The following is a 19,564-nucleotide window of genomic DNA, read 5'->3' as shown; positions in this document are numbered from 1 at the left end:
ATGTTTTCCTCCCCACTTGCCCCGAGATGTGTGACACGTGGGCCAGGGCCCTGGTGGGATGCTCAGCTGAAGCCCCCCCAGCATCCAGCCAGGGAGGGCAGCAGGAAGGGCTGGGTCCCTGGGGGGCGGGGGGGGATTGCTGGGGCCAGTTGCTCGCGCTGCCAGAATCACCATCCAAATAAATCCTGGGCAAGGGGAAGCTGCAAAAACTTGTTGGGACACCCCCAGTGTTGAATAAAACCACCCCGGGGGCACGCAGAGCACTACAGAGTGGGGTGGGTTCTGCTGCACCCGTTTTCCAAGTGGGGAAACCGAGGCAGAGAGGGGGCATTTGTACTGGCCATGGCCACAGCCAGCCAGGGGCAAGGTTTGGTGTGAACTAGAGACCTCGGCCAATGCAGGGGTACTGGGCTGAACTTGGGGTACAGGGGCAAGGGGCCAGGTCGGTGCCCTGATGCTTCAGGGGAGCTTTTGGGAAAGATGAGCGATGCTTCTGTGTAACTCCTTTCGCAGGGCCAGCATTCATCAGGCATCAGGAAGCCACCACGCCTGCCATGCATCTCACCCCCTCGACTTTCCCTAGGGCAGGACTTGGCCCAGGAAGGGGGAATTTTGGTAGCACAAACCCACCCATGTTCACCCGCCCCTGGCAGAGCCGGGAGCTGAGCCCTGTGGCTGTTCGCACCGTACCGATGGGGACCCGAGGGGTCCCAACACACAGGGCACCCCGAAACAGCCCCCTCCCAGCCCACGCGCCCTGCCTGCCTTTAGGACCGCGGGGCTGCAGCGGCGGGGGCTCGCTGGGGGCTTTGGGAAGGCTCTGCCTGCGCTTCGGCAAGGGCTGGCTCAGAGGAGCAGCGGAGCCAGATGGCTCCCGGCCCCCTACCCTGGGCCTCCCCCCTTGTCCCCAAGCCCAGGCTTCCCTCCTCCAGGTCCCCTCCGTGTCCCCTCTCCTGGATCCCCTCCTCTGGGTCCCCTCCCTGGACCCCCCCCCAAACTCTCTGCCCCAAGCACTGCCCTTCCCCTGACACCTCCAGCCCCCCCGCGCCCCACATCTCCCCACTGCCCCACACTGTCCTGCCCCATGGGACCTCAGGCACTGTGGAGGAGTGGGCAGGAGGGAGCACAAGGCTGCCTGCTCCCAGGGACAGGGGTGACTCCCAGGAAAGGCAAAGGGAAGGTGGGCTTCTCCCTCCTGGCTTTAGACACAGGCGGAGGAGACAAGGACAAGGACAGGGACGGGGAGAGGCAGAGAGCCTGTTTCAGCTGGGGCTCCGGGGGGTTACGGGAGCACAGGGAGGGTTGCAGGGGGACAGGATTGGGAGGCAGGCGTGGATAGCTGTTTTCTGCACCCTTCTCTGCTGGTGGAAACCCTTGCTCGCTCAAAGGAGTGTGGCAGGGCTGGGTCGAGCCCTTCAGTGAGGTTTGATTAATCCCTGGGGGTTCATCACTCATTTCTTCTGCCCGCTCCTCTTCTCCCTTTCCTTCACTCCTTCCCACCACTCACCTGACTCCGGCATGTCTCCCTTTTCTCCCCTGACATCTTTAGCTTTGAACAATTCCCTCCTCTTGGAAAAATCTGGACCTGACTGAAGGGGAATAGAGGTGGTGGGTAGTTCAGGACCCGCAACTCCTGGGTCCTGTGTGCTCCTCCACTGTTCCCGATGGACACCTGCAGCCTGGGCAGACCTCTCTGTGCCCCTCTTGAGCTATCTGGGGCTGCAGGGCTCCCCGAGCATCCTCACCTGGGGCCCCGTACACATGGCTCCATGCACACCTCGGACCAGAGACAGAGTTATCGCCAGGGATTATAATTACAGCTCTTTCCAAATAACAAATAATAGCCAGTTTGGGTGAATATTACAGATTAGAGAGGAAACTGGAGATGTGGGGCCTGAGATGCAGCAAAGAAAGTGTGTTGAAGGCAGCACAGACCACTGATAAACTGCGTCTTGTTTGGAGCTGGAGGATTGAGCGGGGAGGGAGGTGCAGGAGGGGGCAGAAGAAGGGATGTGCCGGCTGCAGGAATGGGCCTGGAGCCCACCTCCGAGGAGCAAGAGCAGAGCCAAGCACTTCCCGAGTGCATGGATTTGCTGCTGCAGTGGCTTCTGCAGCCACTTGGTGGGTCGCATCCTGCTCACGCCTTCAGCAGAGGAAGCACAGGTTGGGAGAGTTGCCCTGAATTTAATTTGCTGTCGATGGCCAGAGCTCAGAGGGTTGAAAGGAGGGAAGGAACCAAGAGCAGAGACGTGGGCACATGCTGGCACGGAGAGGGGACCTTCTGTGCCTGGCCAGGGCAGCTGGCTCAGGGAAATCAGTGGTGAGTCTGAGCTGGCCCCAGGTCTGGGGGGGAAACAGTGGGGTTAACTCAGCTCAGGGAGCTTTTCCAAGAGCCAAAGGGTGAATAAATAGTGAATTTGTTGGCAGTGACCCTGCTTTGAAGGTCTGGGGACAGCTGGCTGGGTTCCAGCAGCACACGAATATCTCCCGGGGAAGGGGGATGCACAGCCTGGGTTCTCCTCCAAGAATTGATAAAAAGGTGAAAAGCAGCAAGGGGTATGGGGAAACTGCTCTAGATCCCAGGAGAAATGGGGTGCAATGAGACCCTCAAACCAGCCCCACTGAAATCATCTGACGGGGAGGCAGGAGGTGGGAGCGGCTGGGAGGAAGGAGGAGGAAGAGGAGGAAATGACAACTCTGGAGTTTCAGGGTCAGGACGATTTAAGCCGGCTGCTCTGAGAGTGATTAATGCATCACAAGGTCTAGGGATGGAAAAAGTACTCAGGGCCTGCAGTCACCCCCCCCATCCGCTCTTAATTCAAGGCAGTCACTCGTCCAGCCTCACTCAAAGATGTCTCAAGAGCCAGGAGCTTCCTTGGAGAGCTCCAGCGCGTTGCACAACGGGGAGGTTTCCCCTGGCAGCCGGCCTGGCCATGGATGCTGAGCCAGCCGGCGGACCCTGCCTGCTTCGGTCCTGCATCCGCCCAGGCAAGGACAGCCCCGCTCCTCCCCGTCACATCAACCGCTGTGACAAAACACGCTGAATCTCCCTCCCAGCCTGATCCGCGGTGGTTTTACCAGTTCAAGGTGATGGGGAGCCCCATCGGGTGAGCTGGGTGCTGGCTGTGGGGCCAGCAGTGGCTCTGTGGACAGAGCATCACCCACCCGCACTCCAACCGAGCTTCCCCAACCCAGAGCATCACCCACCCGCACCCCAACCGAGCTTCCCCAAACCCAGAGCATCACCCACCCGCACCCCAACCGAGCTTCCCCAACCCAGAGCATCACCCACCCGCACCCCAACCGAGCTTCCCCAACCCAGAGCATCACCCACCCCGCACCCCAACCGAGCTTCCCCAACCCAGAGCATCACCCACCCGCACCCCAACCGAGCTTCCCCAACCCAGAGCATCACCCACCCGCACCCCAACCGAGCTTCCCCAACCCAGAGCATCACCCACCCGCACCCCAACCGAGCTTCCCCAACCCAGAGCATCACCCACCCGCACCCCAGCCCAGCACTTCCACACGCCTGCAGACCCTTTCCAGCTGGGACCAAGCCCCCAGTGCTGAGAAATCATGCAGCAGCCAGGGTAAAGCCATCAGCCAAAGTCTGATATGCTCCATTTTGGTGTTTTTCAGCCCAGTGGCATGACCTGCGAGGCAGCAAACCCTGACCAGTGCCTGGGCCAGGTCCCTCCATGTCCCTGCAGCTGGCACAGCTCCTTGCATTTGCACAGCTGGTTCTCTAACCAAATATTTAAATATTACCTCTTTTTTTTTAATTTTTTATTAATTTTATGTGGCCTGGGGCAAGAATGAAAATAATCACAGCCCTTCCTGCTTTTTTCTCCCCACCGCCCCCCAGCTCCGGCCGCACTTGCGTTTTGGCTCTGAAAACGCTCGCTGCAAACGGGGTTATGCAAACAGGCTCCGCATATTTCTCAGCGCCTGCGATCTGCCACGAGGGCCACACAGCAAAGTTTAAAACTAAGCCTCAAATCTTTTTTTTTTTTCCCCTTTTCTTTATTTTTTAACCCTTCCCGGGGCCAGAGCCCCTTCAGCCCTCAATACTGCCTTTCTCTCACCATCAATGGGGCATTATGGCAGGGGAATTATTGAAAGCAGAACTCCCAGGCTTTACAATGGGAGCTCTGTGCAAGGCAAATATTGCACAATCTGTTTGCACGCTGTCGGCTTGGTGCCCTTCCCCCTCGGCAGCCCCGCTCACGCCTCAGCCTCCGGCCTGCCGAAACGGGACCTTAAAAATAAGAAATATGAAAGGTTTTTAATAAGTCCCCTCTCTCCTTCTTCAGAGCAAGACATTTGACCTAACAGGGCATCGGGGAGCCAAGCCCAGCCTTGAAAAAACACAGCGCGTTGCTCTCGCCTCTTAGATGTTTAAGGGTTTCCGCTCTCCCCGGCCAACGTGTGATGCATTTACTTTTTTATTGGCATGATGAAAGAGCCTAGGCAAGTCTGGAAAAGAAGGGAGCAGTCCCAGGGATGGAGAGAGCTTGTTGTTTTGTCTAGAAGGGGTAAAAAAAGGCTGAGAGGTGGGGGCAGCCAAGCAATTTGTGGGGAAGGAAGGAGGCTGGAGGCATCGCCAGTCCCAAGCCTGGCAGAGGATGGGGCTGGAGGTGAATGCCTCTCCATTGACTTTGGGAGCTTCCAAGAGGTCCTGGCCATCATGCCCATGGCTAGGACCTGCCTCCTCCCCACCAGCCCCCAAAATCACATTTACCCACTCCAGGACCTCATTTTGCCCACCCCAAGCCTAGCATCTCCCTGCCTCCAGCCACATGGATCCTGTGGATAGAAGCCGATTTTCTAGCCGCAACCGCTGCGGTGAGACCTTGACCAGATTACAGGGATGGGGCTTGGTTTGGGGGAACTTGGAGGTTTTTGAATACACCATAATTTGCTCTCTGGAAGCTGGAGCCAGGGGAGGAGAAAACAGCAAACCTGCATCAGTTCCTGCTTATGCAACCCTCATCATCGTTAAAGAAACAAGGAGTGTTGCAGCAGCAGCCATGACGTAGGATGCCAAAGCCATGGGGGGTAGCGCGTTATGGGGGCAGAGAGGAGAGCATCAGCCGTCCCTCTGACAAGGGCTCGTCAGCACTGGTGGATGTTGTTCTTGGAGCCAAATGGCCTTTTTTTTCAATACCCTGCCCGTATTTCATGCCATTTGCGCAGTTGAAAATAATCATCATCATCAAAACGCACTTAGAAGACGTAGCACAATATTAAGAGTCTTTTCTAATGTAAACCATAGCTTCTAACAACACATGTTGGGCTTGGCCAGGGTTTGTTCCCGATCAAAACACTGCTGCTCCCCTTCCTTCTCTCCCGGTTGCCCAGCACTAGCAAAATACGAAATGAAAGCCCTAAATAAGAGCAGTTCGTCTCTTAGGCTAAGGAATTTTTCTTCCGTTTTTGGTCAGTGATGATACATCTCAATGATTCTGCAAATCCTCCTGTGAAATGACTCCTATGCCTTCCTGCTCACGTTTGTTTTCTTCCCTCCCCTTCATTCAGGAGACTTCAGTCCATCAGCTCCCCTTCCTTCATATAATATTCCTCCCCTTGCCTTTCCCCACCTCCCGGGAAACTGCAGCTCGCCGCCTTCTCCTCTCCTCTCTCTAACGACTGGCGTGCTTGCTTTGAAGAGCTGGAGAGGAGCCCATGGGTTTGGCACCGCTCCTTTCTTCCCATGCCTTATGGCAAGCTTTCCACATCGCCTGGGTGCTCTCCCTCCTCGTCCTGCCCCCCCTTCCCAAACCCAAAATCCAGCCCCCCCTGGAAGCGAGGCGCTCCCCGCTGCAGCTTCCCAGCAGAGCCCTGGGGCTCGCGTGATGGCTGGGAGTCTGGCTGGAGAGTTCCCGGTTGATGCGAACCAGGGATGGATTGGAAGTGGATCCCCACAGGATTTGGGGAGGATGTCAGGGGAAACAACTCGAGTCTGGCTTCACACACGGGACGGGCTGGAGGCAAGGAACCTGCCTGTGTGCGGCAGCATTTGATGGAAATCTGGAGAGCACGCTGGTTCGGTGGGTTTGTGCCCAGTCCCATCAGGCTCTCATGGTTCATGCTCCTGGGCTGAACACTGCTCTGCCCCCAACACACACACACACACCCCCCTTCCAGAAGGACCGACCTTTGCTAAAAAAAAAGTATAAAAAAAGAGTCAGTGGTTCCCTGGCCTCCAAGGTCTCTCTTTGAAGCAGAGAAGGTCCCAAGGCGGCGGAAGGAAGGATTTAAGCATTTAGCATAGCTGGTTTCTGGCAGAGCTGCCGTGTGACCCTGACATTGGCTTCCCCAGCCTATTGATTTTGGACTCCCCCACCTTCATTCCTGACACGATTTATGATGGGATACACAGAAACTCCTCAATCCTCAAAGTATGCAAGATACTGGCATCACCTCCAGCCTCACCCAGGCTGAGGAAGAAAGAGCAATTCTTCCCAGCACCCGCCTGGCAAACATCCCTCCATCCCATAGCCAGACCGGGCTGCACCCCGGCGCCGTCGGTAAAGCCCCCGGACAGGCAAAGGCTGTTCCCCTCTCACCACGAGACAAGCACCATCGCTGTCCCCAGGAAGGCTGCTCTCTTCCAAGGAGCAGCCATGGCAGGCAGGTACCCAGGGACCCGGCACGCTCCCGGGTCCATGGGAGCAACCCCAGCCCCTCTACCTCCTCCGAAGACCCCGCCAGGGTCCTGGCTCCCCTCCCAAGCCACAGCACAGCAGGGGACCAGCCACCCCCTCCCCAGGGCTGGGCAGCCTCCTGGCTCCTGTCTGCCCTCAGCTTCCATCTCCCCTTTCAGGTGCAACCTCTTCAAAGGCAGCCAGTGGGTTTTGGCTGGCAGGAGATGCGACGGACGGTGGGCAGATTGCCTGCCCGGAGCTCTGCCCACCACCCCAAGCCAAGGCATGGAGAAGGAGGAGGAGGAGGAGGATGATGATGAGGATCAAGCGCGGCACTCCCCAGCTTGGCTCGGGTGCTTGCCCCAGACAAGGACCCCTTTCTTGCTGAGGGAGCTCACAGTAGGGCAGGGCAGGATGGCCTGAGCACCCTGCTTGTTTATAACCCTGGTTCAGCGCAAGGAAAACACACCTGCCCGCGCCAGCCGGGCTCACACCTGTAAACTGTTAGGGCAAACGGCTGCCTGTTTACCCGGGGAGGTGTTTTCCTTAGCACCCGGGGGGCTGGCGTGGAGGGGCTGCTTCTCCCCCAGCACCAAGGGTTGTTTTCCATCCTGGCAGAAGAGGAAGGCGGAAAGCTCAGGAGGGGCATTTCAAAGGGTTTTGCATCAAGGCTGGCCACAACGGAGCCGCTGGAGCAAGAAGAGGGCAGGGAGCGTGGCTGGCCAGAACCCGGGCACCTACAGCTCTGCCTTGCCCACCCCATCTCCGCAGGCAGCGGTGAGCCCTGGGCATGGGTCCTGGCAGCACCCACTCCCGCCGTCTCAAAAGGTCTCTGTTCTGTCGAGCGCTGGTGGGGGAGCGGTTCAGAATAGGCAAAGAGCCCGATTAGACATTGCATTACTTAATACAAAAGGTATCAATAATCCAGCAGGAGAGATGAGAGCTCTTTCTCGCCGAGGATGCCAAGAGCACAAATTGCCTTCTTGTAAGAGAAAGGCTTAATTTCCATAGAACATGACAGATTAAAGCACGAGTGGGTGGGTCCACTCTATTATTCATCAGCCTTCACTGCTAACAGGAGAGGGTGTGCTTTGAAGTTTCTTCGAAGGCCCAGGGTGCCCACAGACATTTTACCAGGGTGGAAAGCAAGATACGAAGGGATGGAATTTCGAACACAGCGCTCGCGTTCTCCTCTGCTCTGGGTTTGTAACGTACCAGCCTTGTTGCTGCTATTGCTTCCCAAGATGAGTCAAACCAGAAGGTCCTTTTTTAAACCCAGAGACCTGTCTGACTTCTGGACCTAAACCAGAAGAGAAGATGCCCAGGATGACCGTGCTGCTGCATCAATCATGCCCAAAGCCTACCAGAGCTTTCTTGCCTAGCAAGGATTCTTCCCTCCTGAATGGGAAACAGAGCAAAATAATAAAAAGAAAAACTAGTTTCCATCAGCTGAATTTACTGGGAAGCACACTGGAGTACTTCACTCGAATGGAAAACTCCAGGAGTGATTCTTCGGGGGCAGCACATTGCATTTGCAGCTAAACTCTGCAGGGTGAGACTGATACATGGAAATAACTTCATTTCAAAGCAGAGGGGCCTGAAGCAGCCTCCTCCCAGAGCCACGGGTCAGGACGAGCTGTATTTACTCCATCACAGGCAGCTGCCCACCACGCACCTGTAAAACCACCAGATTGAGCAAAGAAACACGGTTACCCAAACAGAAAGCACCAAACCCAGCACTGGGACACCCTGCAAGGAAATGTGGGCACCAAGCAGGAAAAATGTGGGTAAGGGGTTGGAAGGGGCTGGAAGCCCCAGGGCTGGTGCTGGGAGCTGGAGCTGAGCCACAGCATGTGCACCAGGACTCCTGTCGCACACAAGGACAGTAGATAAATGTGCTCTGCAGACGCCGGATCTGGAGTGCCGTCCCCGTATTTCAAGCCCACCCATTACCATCGAGGGTTTTCTGCTCTCAGTCGCAGGCATAACTTACAGGGTGGTTGTTGGGAGGCTTAAAGTACCTATATCAATACTGCAGAGGGTGATTCATGATTATCTGCAGTAATCCAGAAGCTATACAAAATTGCTAATAATAGGTCTTCAAAACCGACATTTTAGTCAAGATAAAAAATGACTGGAACAAAATCCAATCATGCTTTGCTAAAACTATAAATGGAAAGGTATAACCCATATTCAGCTCCCCTAAACATCTAGCTAAATGAAAGCAGGGGATGTAGATCAGCCCCAGGATCCAAGTCAAAGCGGGGAGAAGTTGATTCTCGAACAGGCTGAAAGCGACTCCCAATGCACCGGGTGCCACAGGACTGACTTAAATCCGGGTTGATGGGGGGGATTTCAGAAGGGGAAAGGGTGAACACGGATTATGTAGCTGCCCTGGTGGCACGTGACGGACTGCGGGCTGGCAACTGCAGAGCTGCCAGAGCCGAGTTTCCAGCTGCAGGGATGTGGATGCGGGGCCCGGCAGGGTTCACAGTCCTATTTAACGCTGCCACGCGATCTGATGCACAGTTACTAGGTGACCAGAGCCCAGGGCTGCAAGGATAACATAGGAACGGCTGCACAGGTCAGCCCTGGTCCAGCTCCTCAGCATCGCGTCTCTGACATGCATCAGGTTGCGGCTCCACATGTGGGGAAGCGGCACGAGGAATGGGACAAATACAGAGCTTGTCCAGGAGGACACCGGGCACAGTTGGAGAGCCCGGTCGGGTCCACACGGTCCTGCCCCACAGCCTGGGGTCTCTGCGGCAGGGAGGGCACAGAGCCTTCCCCAGCCCCAGGTCCCAAAAGTTCCTCTCCTTTGCAGTTCCCACACTCCTCATGCCTCCAAATGCCTGCTTACCCTGTTGGGAAATCTCTTCTCACCCCGCCTGACTTGCACTGTTTCATCTGCCTACGGATCGGATAAGCTGATAAAATGTGCTGAACGCACCAAACGGAGACTGTTCCCTCCATCCGCTCCCCACTGCTGGCTCATCCAAACCAGCGCCGCCGCATCCAAGGCCTTGAAAATCTCTTTTGCCATTAACACTGCAACAGAGCACGGCATTCGCACGGCCAAAGTCAACACGAAATTTGCAGGGATTTTTGTGGTATTGAGGGCAACTTAACGACTGAAGCCTGAGGCAGATTTACTGTCACAATTTTCACCGAGGACTGTAAAATTCAGCATGTTGCAAGCCGGTCATTAACATTGGCTTTAGGCTTTCACGGTTCTGGCTTGGGAAGTGGCAGCAAACCTTTTCACGTGTTGCTGTGGGACTGTAGGTAAGCGTGGGATCTGCTGTTCCCCACCGAACCCCACAGCCCCCTTGGTTTCAGCATAACCAGCCCCTCTTCCATCTTCACCGCCCTTCCCGAGGGAGGTGATGTTTTTTCCCTCCTCCGTCAGGGAGGTCTTCACAGTGAGTCCCAGGTGGGCGAGGAAAGGTGGGGTTTAACCCCATGGCAGCTTCTGGGAGCCTGAGAGAGAAGGATTCTTTCTTATTTTTTTCCCTACCAAATCATGAGGCATTTCATACTGACCACTTAAATGAAACCAGACTGTTTAGTCCAAACGATTACTCATAAGCAGCATCTAATTACTTCTAGTATTTAAAGAGAAAATAGAAGAATCTCCTTGGAGTATAAACTCAGTGAAGAAGCTGCAGCTGCAAGAAGAGAGCCCGTGTTACCCAGACACGCACCCTCCTTCACATCATACTGCACAGCCGCACCCCAGCACCCCATGTCCCTGGCCCACAGGCACCCCTCGAAGCACCCAGGGGTGCAATCGCCCCTTTTTCCCCTCATCCCGCTATCAATAACTGCATAAGAAACAGAAGGGAGCGAGGGGATTTACAAATATACATCCCAATATACCATCTCCATACATGCACTGGTGCACGCACCTCCTGCAACAGAATGAGGGGGAAAATGAAGCCACACTCCGTGGGAAAACAGCACCCGGCTCTCCGGCCAGGCAGCCCATCCTTCCCAGGGAGGCACGGCCAGCTCCCCACCCGACAGCCCGCTCTCATCAGCAGATAAGATCAGAGGTTGGCAGAGCCACTCTCCTGTCTGGTGCACTGCAGGCTCTTCCCATCCCAGCGACAGATGAAGTTACAAGGGAGCTGGCTGGAGCTCACGGCCGGAGATGCCGTCAAGCCCACACCCGCTGCCCTGGCCTCCTGGGACGGAGGGAGGATGAGGCTCCAACTTGGAAACCTCCCAGAGCACTTTAATCTTGTCTTGGACAGTGCCTCGGGCTGCTGCTCAGAAACACGGGTTGGCCCTCTACACACAGAATTGCAAAGATGGTTTTGCGAGAAGCCCCGCGCTCCCTGCCCATGCGGTGCTGCAGGGGGTTGTGGCAGCCTGGGAGGCAAGCAGGAGAGGGAAGAGGTGGCAGGGACCACTGCTTTTCCCCAGGGAAGGCCACAGGGGTTGGGATCTGCAACAGATTCCCCATGGGGCCAAAAGACAACTGGCAGCCCAAGCGTGTGGGCATGGAGGAGGCTGCAGCCTGTGTGTTGTGACATGCCCAGGACAACCACCCGTTGGCACCCTGGGGACATCCCAGGCAGCCGGAGCATGGCCAGAGCAGGAGCAGGAGCATCTTCCCTGCTCAGGACCACTTCCAGGTGGTGCAGATGCTCCTGGAGCATCCTTGGCAGTGGCACCTAGCTGCCTCCATCCCAACCTTGTCTGAGTTTGGGGGACTGCTCCACCAACCCGTGTCCCCAAGCCCTGGCATCGCTGGAGCACCAGGAGGTGGAAGGCCAGCTGGCCATGCAGCTCCCTGGTGAGCACAAAGGACAGTTACTGAGCAGCTCTCTGTTTTTCCAAAATTACTCCAAAACGTGGGTTTCACATTAGACCACCAACGGGGAGCAAGGGCGAGGTTTCTTTCCCTGCCTGCTACAGCGATTTTGGGGAGTTCCCCTCTCTTTTGGCAACAGGAACTGTTTGCTGATGCCAGCACCGATGCTAACTAAAGTCAGGCAGAAAAAAAAAGTCCCCAGCTCCTCAGTACCAGGATCCCATTTCCAGCCAGCGCTCTCTCCCATCCAGGACTTCAGCAAGTATTTTCCAAGAACCTCTGGTTGCCCAGCCTGGCTTAGTCTCCAAGGGGGACTGCTGTCCTCTGCTAGCCAGGGACATCTCTGGGTTTGTCCAGGGCCACCACAGCACAGAATGGGACTTTGTCACCCTCTTGTGGCTTACAAGGGCTGGCAGGCTTGCTGTGGCTTTGAGGTGGCCACATCCAGGACCCCTGCTCCAGGGAAGGCAGAGGAATGCCTTCAGCCTGCTCCTTGCCCCAGCATCCCTGCTATTGCCTTTTGCTCCCAGGAGCTTCGAGGAGGCTGTTCACCCCTGGAGGATCGGCTCTCCCAGCTCTCCTGGCCTATGAGTCACACGTCTCAATAGCAATTTCTTGCCCATCTGGTTCAATACCAGCCAAGGAAGAACTTCCCTCAATTGGGACGCCCCTGCTCACCCCACGCTCCCGGCAAGCCATGGAAAGCGTCTCCAAGTCATTCAGATTGGGTTGCTTTAAGGCACTCCTTCCTTCCCAGTTTAGGTGGCTGAATCTCCTACCCAATTCCCAACCCACCCAAATCTCAGCTAGAAAATCAGGCCACACCAGCCTCTAAGACAGAGGGAGATTCATTCAGCTTTATCTGAAAGCCATTTCAAGTATGTCCAGATTCCTAATGAAACTTGGATAAAACCCCAGAGATTAATAACAGTGCAGGGCTTTTTTGGATACTGGGGTTTTTTGTGTTTCCAAGAGAAACATATATATATATATATATATGCTTTGGTGGAATCTCTGCGTACATTTTTTGGCAGAAAAGCCAAAATAAATCCCTTTACTGCAATAACTCTTGAGCAAGATAAGGCAAGAATCTGTTTGCAATCTCTGTGTATTGTTGTCGTACGCAGATAAACGGGCATCTCTGGCCGTGCTGTCCCCTTGGCAAGGCAGGGAGGACAGGGACTAACACTGCTCCAGGAGCTCATCTCTGCTGTCCACATCGGCACAGGTCCAAGCCTGGTCCTGTCCCATGTTACTTCTATGCAAGCACGTATGTACGTGTTGTTCCTGCATGAAACTTGAGCTTTTCTGGTACAACAAAGTCACATCAATCTGGAGAACGTGGCTGGAGCCAGCGTGGGGCTGCATCGCACCCAAGCAGAGGCAGAGGGCTCCACAGCCCACCTGGGAAGCCCAGGAGGTGACGGGTTTGGGTATCAGGAGCACAAGCTTTCCATCCTGCCCACTCCCTTGTCTGGCAGGGAGCAGGCAGAGTGGTCAGATAATGGCTCAAGGGTGGTTCACTGAGTGCCCACCCAGAGAAGGACCTCCTTGTGCTGGGAGGAGTGGGGCATCACCCACTGCTCCGCTTGAGTCGCCTGCCACACCACACACGTGTTGTATCACCTGGCAGCAAAATCCCCCATCACGAGAGGGAAAGCCACCTCGAAACGGACCCAGAGTGAGGGATGTCACTGCAGGCACCAGCAGGCATCTGCCTGCACTGGGTCAACCACCTCCCCTGCTGTGGTGTCCCCTGCCTTCAGACTGAGCCCTGCCAAATGAGGGTAGACCCTTGCGGGGTCTCGTGTCCCTTGTGGGGTCTACCCTCAACCCACAACTGCTTGGACAAGGGGTGCAGGTCAGAGGGAAGCCGTGCTCTTCACAGCCTTCCTCCTTTTGAGGCAAAACACCCAACGAACGGGCCTTCCGTGACTGCCCAGAGCACTAACGCATCTGGCATCTGTCCACTCCCTTCCCTTAACCACTGTGGCTTTTTCCATCTTCATAAGCAGGGAAAGCAATCACCGTAACGAATGTCTCTAAAGCTCTCACCACGGCACTCAGGATGTGCTAAACGAAATAAACACACATCAAGAGCCCTTTAACAGTGCTCTCCTCGTGCCCGGCAGCCACAGTCAGGCACGAGGGGGACCAGGAAGGGATGCTAATGTACAAAGCAGAAACCGTCGGAAAAAGAGGGCTGAATTCTTACCTATTTTTTTCCCCTTTTTTTCCCTGTTTTCAGATCGCTGCACCTCCACCACTGGCATATGGCTGTGCCCATGCCAGGACGGTGCTGGCAGGGGAGGGCAGTGAGACATGCTGCCACAGAGTGATGCTCCTCGTGGTATACCCTCCCGTGGGTGACCCATTCTGCCCAGCCATCCCTCCCTGGCAAGGTTTCCTCTCTTTCCCAGCCTGCATGAGGGGATTTCAGAGCAAACCAGCTGGCTGTGGGTGTTGGTTATGGTCAGGGACTGTGGGGCAGAGACCCCCAGGCTGGGGGGCAAATGCTCCTGGTCTGGTGGGAGCATGAGCAGGAGCCGACTGTCCCAGGGAGAAGTTCTAGGATACAGCCAAGCTAGCAGGGCAGCTCACTGCTGAAAAACAAGGGGTTGTTCCTCCTCTCTCAGGCTCATGTTGGGCCACTTAACCAGGAGCAAGAGTTTTGCTCTGGTCAGAATTTTGCTGAGAAAGCTCGGGATGCTGGAAAGGCGCAAGCCACGGTGCAGGTCCATGGCATGACCCCGGCGCAAGCACTCCCTGCCTCTTCCCGCTCCCTCCTTCCCCTCCTTTTCCTGCCACACGGCTTTTGACTTAAGTAAAAGCAGCGAAGGATGCCCGACGGGAGAAAAATAATACCCCAGACCTCTGGCTTCATGAATGCAAACATGGCCCCCTTCCCCTCTCCTCCCAGGTAGAGCTGCTGAAATCTGTATAAACACAGCGGAGCTGTTGTGGCTGTTGGTGTTGGCCGTGTTGTGCCGCGAGGCTGCCAAGCCTTTTAACGGGGATACGCTTACAAGCGAGAGCAAGAGCCTGGGGGAAAGCAGGGCTGGGATGGGGGTTGATTAATAACAACAGCCCTTCTGCTTGCTGCATTGATGTATATTAGATCTACTACCAAAAAAAAAAGAGAAATTAAATGGCTCAATGCTACTAGCTCTTCAGTGCCAGTGCTGAATAACTGCCACGCCAGTAGACACACAGGCAGTTAGACATAGCCAGAGATACACTTCCAATCTAGATTGTTAAAATTAAGCATATTGCAACCAAATTTTAATGTCACATCTTCTGGTTGTTGGAGTTCTCAAATCTGTTCTTTCAGCTATCGAAATTAAAAGACTGCTTTATATGCTGCAGGCTTAGAGGTGACTTTTTCCCCACAATTAATTAGTTTGAAACTAACAGGGCTGGGTCGCTATGAGTTTCAGTGATGGAGCTGTTGGGATATGTGTGTATATATATATATTTTAATGCCCTTTTTTTTTTTTCACTTCTGAGCTGCTCCTTCTCATCTGGCAGCAGGCTGCCAGTGACTGAGTCAGTATTTTTTGATGCCTGCCCGATAGTTTAGGTGAAATGATCTGATCACCCCAACCAAAGCCCCAGCAGCAAGTGGCCACATCACAGAAACCCTCCTCAGCCTTGGCTCCATGGATCTGTCCCGGCCGTGGGGCCGAGGAAGAGGCAGGTATGGGGACACAGCCTGGCTTTCCAGAGGGGCAAAGGGCTAAGCTGGAGGTGGCAGGGAGGGCTGTGCTGTGCCAGGTCAGGTTCTCTCAATCCTGTTCTTCCACCTTGTGCGGAAATCCTATTAACGTAACATGGGAATTGAGCGTAATTTATAACCCACACGTCCCCAAAGGCAGTGCGGACCAGATGTTTCAAAGCTAGCTGCTGGTTTCACCACTGGTAAAGCACTGTGGGCTCGGTTTTGCCTCCACAAATGTGGCTGGTTAATTAATTAATGGGATTTGAACACCCAGGGCCTGGAGGGCACCTGCCACCAGGCTGGCGTGGATGCCTAAATGACCCTAAGTGTATTTGCAAAATTGTAGGCAGAAAGCTGCCCAAACGAGGCCCAGCAGAGCCACAGCGGGGCCGCGTACACAAAACAATGCCATGATTCATCCGAGATTGCCATAACCCATCGCGCTTCATCAGGATGCTGTGGCATTTAAAATGGCATTTCCTCCCATCTGCTGCGCATTAGCAGACAAAGAAAAAGGAGGAGGGGGGAGAGAACAGCAAAACAAAAGGGGGAGAAAAAAAAAGGGATTCCTGAGTCAGACTGTTCCCAAAGCAGCTCCTTGTCCTTGCAAAGCCCAAGCCCACCCGGTGGGGCAGAGGACAGTGAATCTGACTGTGGACAATTTTGCCTCCAGCGCTGCCCGGAGCCTGGCTGCAGCCCAGGATGCGATCCCCAGGCATGTGGTGAGAGATGCTGATATCGGCGGTGACTCAAAGCCCCGCAGAGCAGCACCTGGCAACCCTCCCTCCGCACACCCAGAGCTGCCAAACCATGGGCACCAGTGAACAAATCCCCCCAAGCTAACCACTGTGGTGGCTTTATTCTTCCCTGGTCATTTCCTCTTCTTCTCCATCCCTCCTCAGATTTTCCTTTGCTTCCTTCCTCCCTTCCTTGCCTCACCTTCCCTTGGAAATGAGAACCCCTTCCTCTGTCCCTATGTCTCCCTTCACCGCCCCCCCCTCTCCTCTCTCTGCCTGTGCTCCCACCTCCTCTCCTGACTGTCCCTTAACACCTTTCATCTCCATCTGTCTCTTGCACTCCCCCTGCCCTGACCTCTTCCCACCTCCTCCGATAGCTCTCCCCCCCTCAGCCCCGGTGGCACCCCTGGGGTGCTTTCCAGGAGGGACAGAGCTCAAAGCCCGCTTGGCGGGTCACTCAGAGCAGGGAAATTCAGTTCAGCTTCTGAACTGGGCCATGAAGATTATCCTCCTAAACGTGGCTTGCACTTTCAGCCAACGGTCTGACTCGTGAGACACATCAGAGTTACCTGCTGGGGGTAACAAGGGTCCTGTCCCTGGCCACCCATCCCACCCCTTGGCTGGGGGATCCTGCTCTGGAGCCGAGGCAGAAGGAGCAACGTGCCTGCAGCTCACGTTCTGGCTGGTATCAGCAGCCATGAAATGGGTCAGGCGAGGAGCTGCACCAGCTGAGAAACAGGCAGAACTCCTGCTCCACTGCCATGGTGTAAAGACCAGCAGCCAGAGGCAGAAACTTCCTTGGGCAAACAGCTGGGGATCCCCCAGCATCTAGACCCCATAGGTGCTACGTACTACCCTGGACCCCTACAGATCACAAAGTCCCTTCATTCTGCAACCCCAAACAGGCATAAGCAACCCAAACAAAAAGGTCAGACCACGATGGAAGATGTGTCCCCCGCTGCTACAACACACTATATGCCAAAAACTTATGGGTGGACAAATACATTAAACTGAAGCTTGCAGAGCAGCAAAGCGTCCCTGCAAGCCCAAGGGTCCAGCAGATGTGCATAGAGGCTGTCAGCTCCCATCGGGCACAACGGAGGAAGGACAGCACTCTCCAGCCTGCAAGCACGCTCCCTGAACTGGGTTTTGGCCCGGACACAAGCAGTCATTCAGAACGGAATAGGTGTGGACAAGTTTGACCCCAAGCAATAACCAAAGAGCATGTGAAAGTGGCAGCGAGCAAAGCTCTCGGCTTGGATGGCTGAGGGCAGGGACGGGGCTGTGCGGTTATTAGCAGACTGAGCTGAGCTGGCTACTCAATTACAGCTGTTTTATCCCCTGTCTGGATTTGAAACAGCTTCCTCCAATCTCTTCGTGACTCAGTGTCTTGGCATGGAGAATGCATACCCGAGAGGTTAGCTTTTGAAATCCACCAGGGACATTTCACCTTCCTAAAATAAAGAGTGGGTAAAATATTTTCAACCTCCCTCCAAAAAATGCACACACACAAAATATCACTCCTTAATAAGTGTATGTTGTTGGGTCTCAGCTGGCTTTGGGCTGGGGTAGATTTTCCTATTTATAATCATGCAGCTGTTTGCTGACTGAATAGCTCTATTTATTATTTGTCATGTTTACTAACCGCCTCAAATACCGTCTCTACCTGTAATTGTGGTGCAGCATACATATTATTTTTTTTCAGATTTCTTCATTCAAGTGGGTTGTGTTACTCCCAGGCCCCACGCCGCGGTTTGCTAAGGGTATTCGTGGTTTGAGGATATGAAGCTTTGGACTCAAGTGACCTTGAACTGTAGCGGACCTGCAAAGAGACACTTGGGGGAAAAAAATGGGGTCAATTTTTCAAGCCATTTGTCCATGGGCACTCAGGGCTTTAACATACTCTATTTGCCTTTCTTGAGACCAGTCTCTCCTGAATGTGTTTCCTCCCATTTATGCTCATCTATCTTCTTCCCTTTTATGCTCTACTGAAATTGGTCAAAGTCAAACTCTTTATGCTTTCTAGAGTATGCGAGTCCTGAGTCTTGGGAGAGGAGAAGAGGCCTTAAAATACAACACAGCAGGAGGTTGCTGGGCTCTTGGTACCCCGACACTAGGCGAAACTAATGTACCCGGTTTCCCCAGACAGCCTGCAAAGCACGGAGAGAATGGAGAGCTCTGGAGAAGCTGGCCATACACCTCCAACCCAGACCCAGCCCTGCCACCGTGCCCTGCAGCACTTTGTTCCCCTCTCCTGCCTGTAATGTGAGCTACTGGGTCTGCCTGGATTGTCCCACCCGAGAGTTGTCAGGACCTACTAGCCCTCCTTTGTCTCTCTGCTGGCATCTTGATGATTTGCTAATCTGGTCACCTACCATCCTCCCAGCCCTCCTCCTGCCAGTGCTAAATGTCCCACCCTCCAGTCAGACCAATCTAAACAGTGCTATTGCAATTCCCTGCAGCACACGGGGCTCCCTTAATGGTGCGACATTTGTTTGGAGAGCTTCTTTGCCCAGGAGGGACCCTCTCCTTCTTTCTGCCCGAGGCCTGGGCAGCACCTCCTGTAATCACCAGGCTCCCCCTGGGAGCAGGCAGAGAGAGGGGCAAAGGGTGGGTTTGGTGTTAAGACTTGGGTTTTTTTGATAAACAAAGCAAACTGAGCCGTTCCTGGTGGTATACAACCATTCCAAACCATGTCAAAGTAGGTTCAAATCTGTTTATCAGTATACCTGCAGCAGGCAGTGCCCTTTGTGGACCACAGGGGCTGAATATCCACCCAACCTCATTTTCTGTGCCCCGTGAAGTCAGCTTCTCCAGGCTCTGCCCCAGGCTGCCTCTGTCCGCTCAGCCCTGGTCCACAGCCTCCCCAAGAAACGCCCATCACTGCTCTCTGCCCCGGGACGCTTTTACTTGGCTCTTCCTCTCCAGTTAGGAGAACTAGGTCTCCCAACCAGGCCACTGGCTGATCAGACCTCGTCTTGTTGCCTCAAGCCTTCAAAAGACTGATTAACAAATAAGAAGGCGGTAACAGCTTAAAGAAAGAAACTAAAACATGAGAAGTGTGGTATGCTTGCTATTCAAGGACTGTTTAAATTATGTGTACTCAAGCTAAAGCTTATCTAGTTTAAGATTCTGCTTACAACAGAAGATGCTTAAAGAGTGTTTGGATAACAGTCAAGGCACCAGATAACGGACATTTCAGAGCCACAGACTTGACATATATCCTCCTTCAGCATCGAGAAAGGAGGGGTTGGCAAGAGAAACAAAGACCCTGGTGTCCTCAGATGACGCATGACCATAAAAGGACAAAAGGAGTAGGTGTATTCTTCCCCAAAGGACCACCGAAGACCCCACCGAAGACCACCAGAGACCCGCGAGCAGGCGTAGAAGACTCTAGGATGATTGCTCAAGAGAACAACATGTCATGCTTGCTCAACATAATGAAAATGCAATAGTTAGGCAGAACGTATGTATTAGATAGGCGTGGTGTTTTAACTATAGTGTGTAAGTATGGACTGAAAACCTCAGTAGGTGTGCTGGGTTTGTGGAAATCTTCCACCTTGCACCCGGCGCAGAATAAAGCCATGTCTCCTCTCTAAACATACTTTGTGTGTTTCGGGAGTTACTTTCTGATCAGGTA

Source organism: Aquila chrysaetos, chromosome 22 (assembly GCF_900496995.4).
Source record: "Aquila chrysaetos chrysaetos chromosome 22, bAquChr1.4, whole genome shotgun sequence".
In the NCBI taxonomy this organism is placed as follows: domain Eukaryota; kingdom Metazoa; phylum Chordata; class Aves; order Accipitriformes; family Accipitridae; genus Aquila; species Aquila chrysaetos.
The sequence above is the reverse complement of the archived record's forward strand: the minus strand, read 5'-3'. Positions refer to the sequence as shown.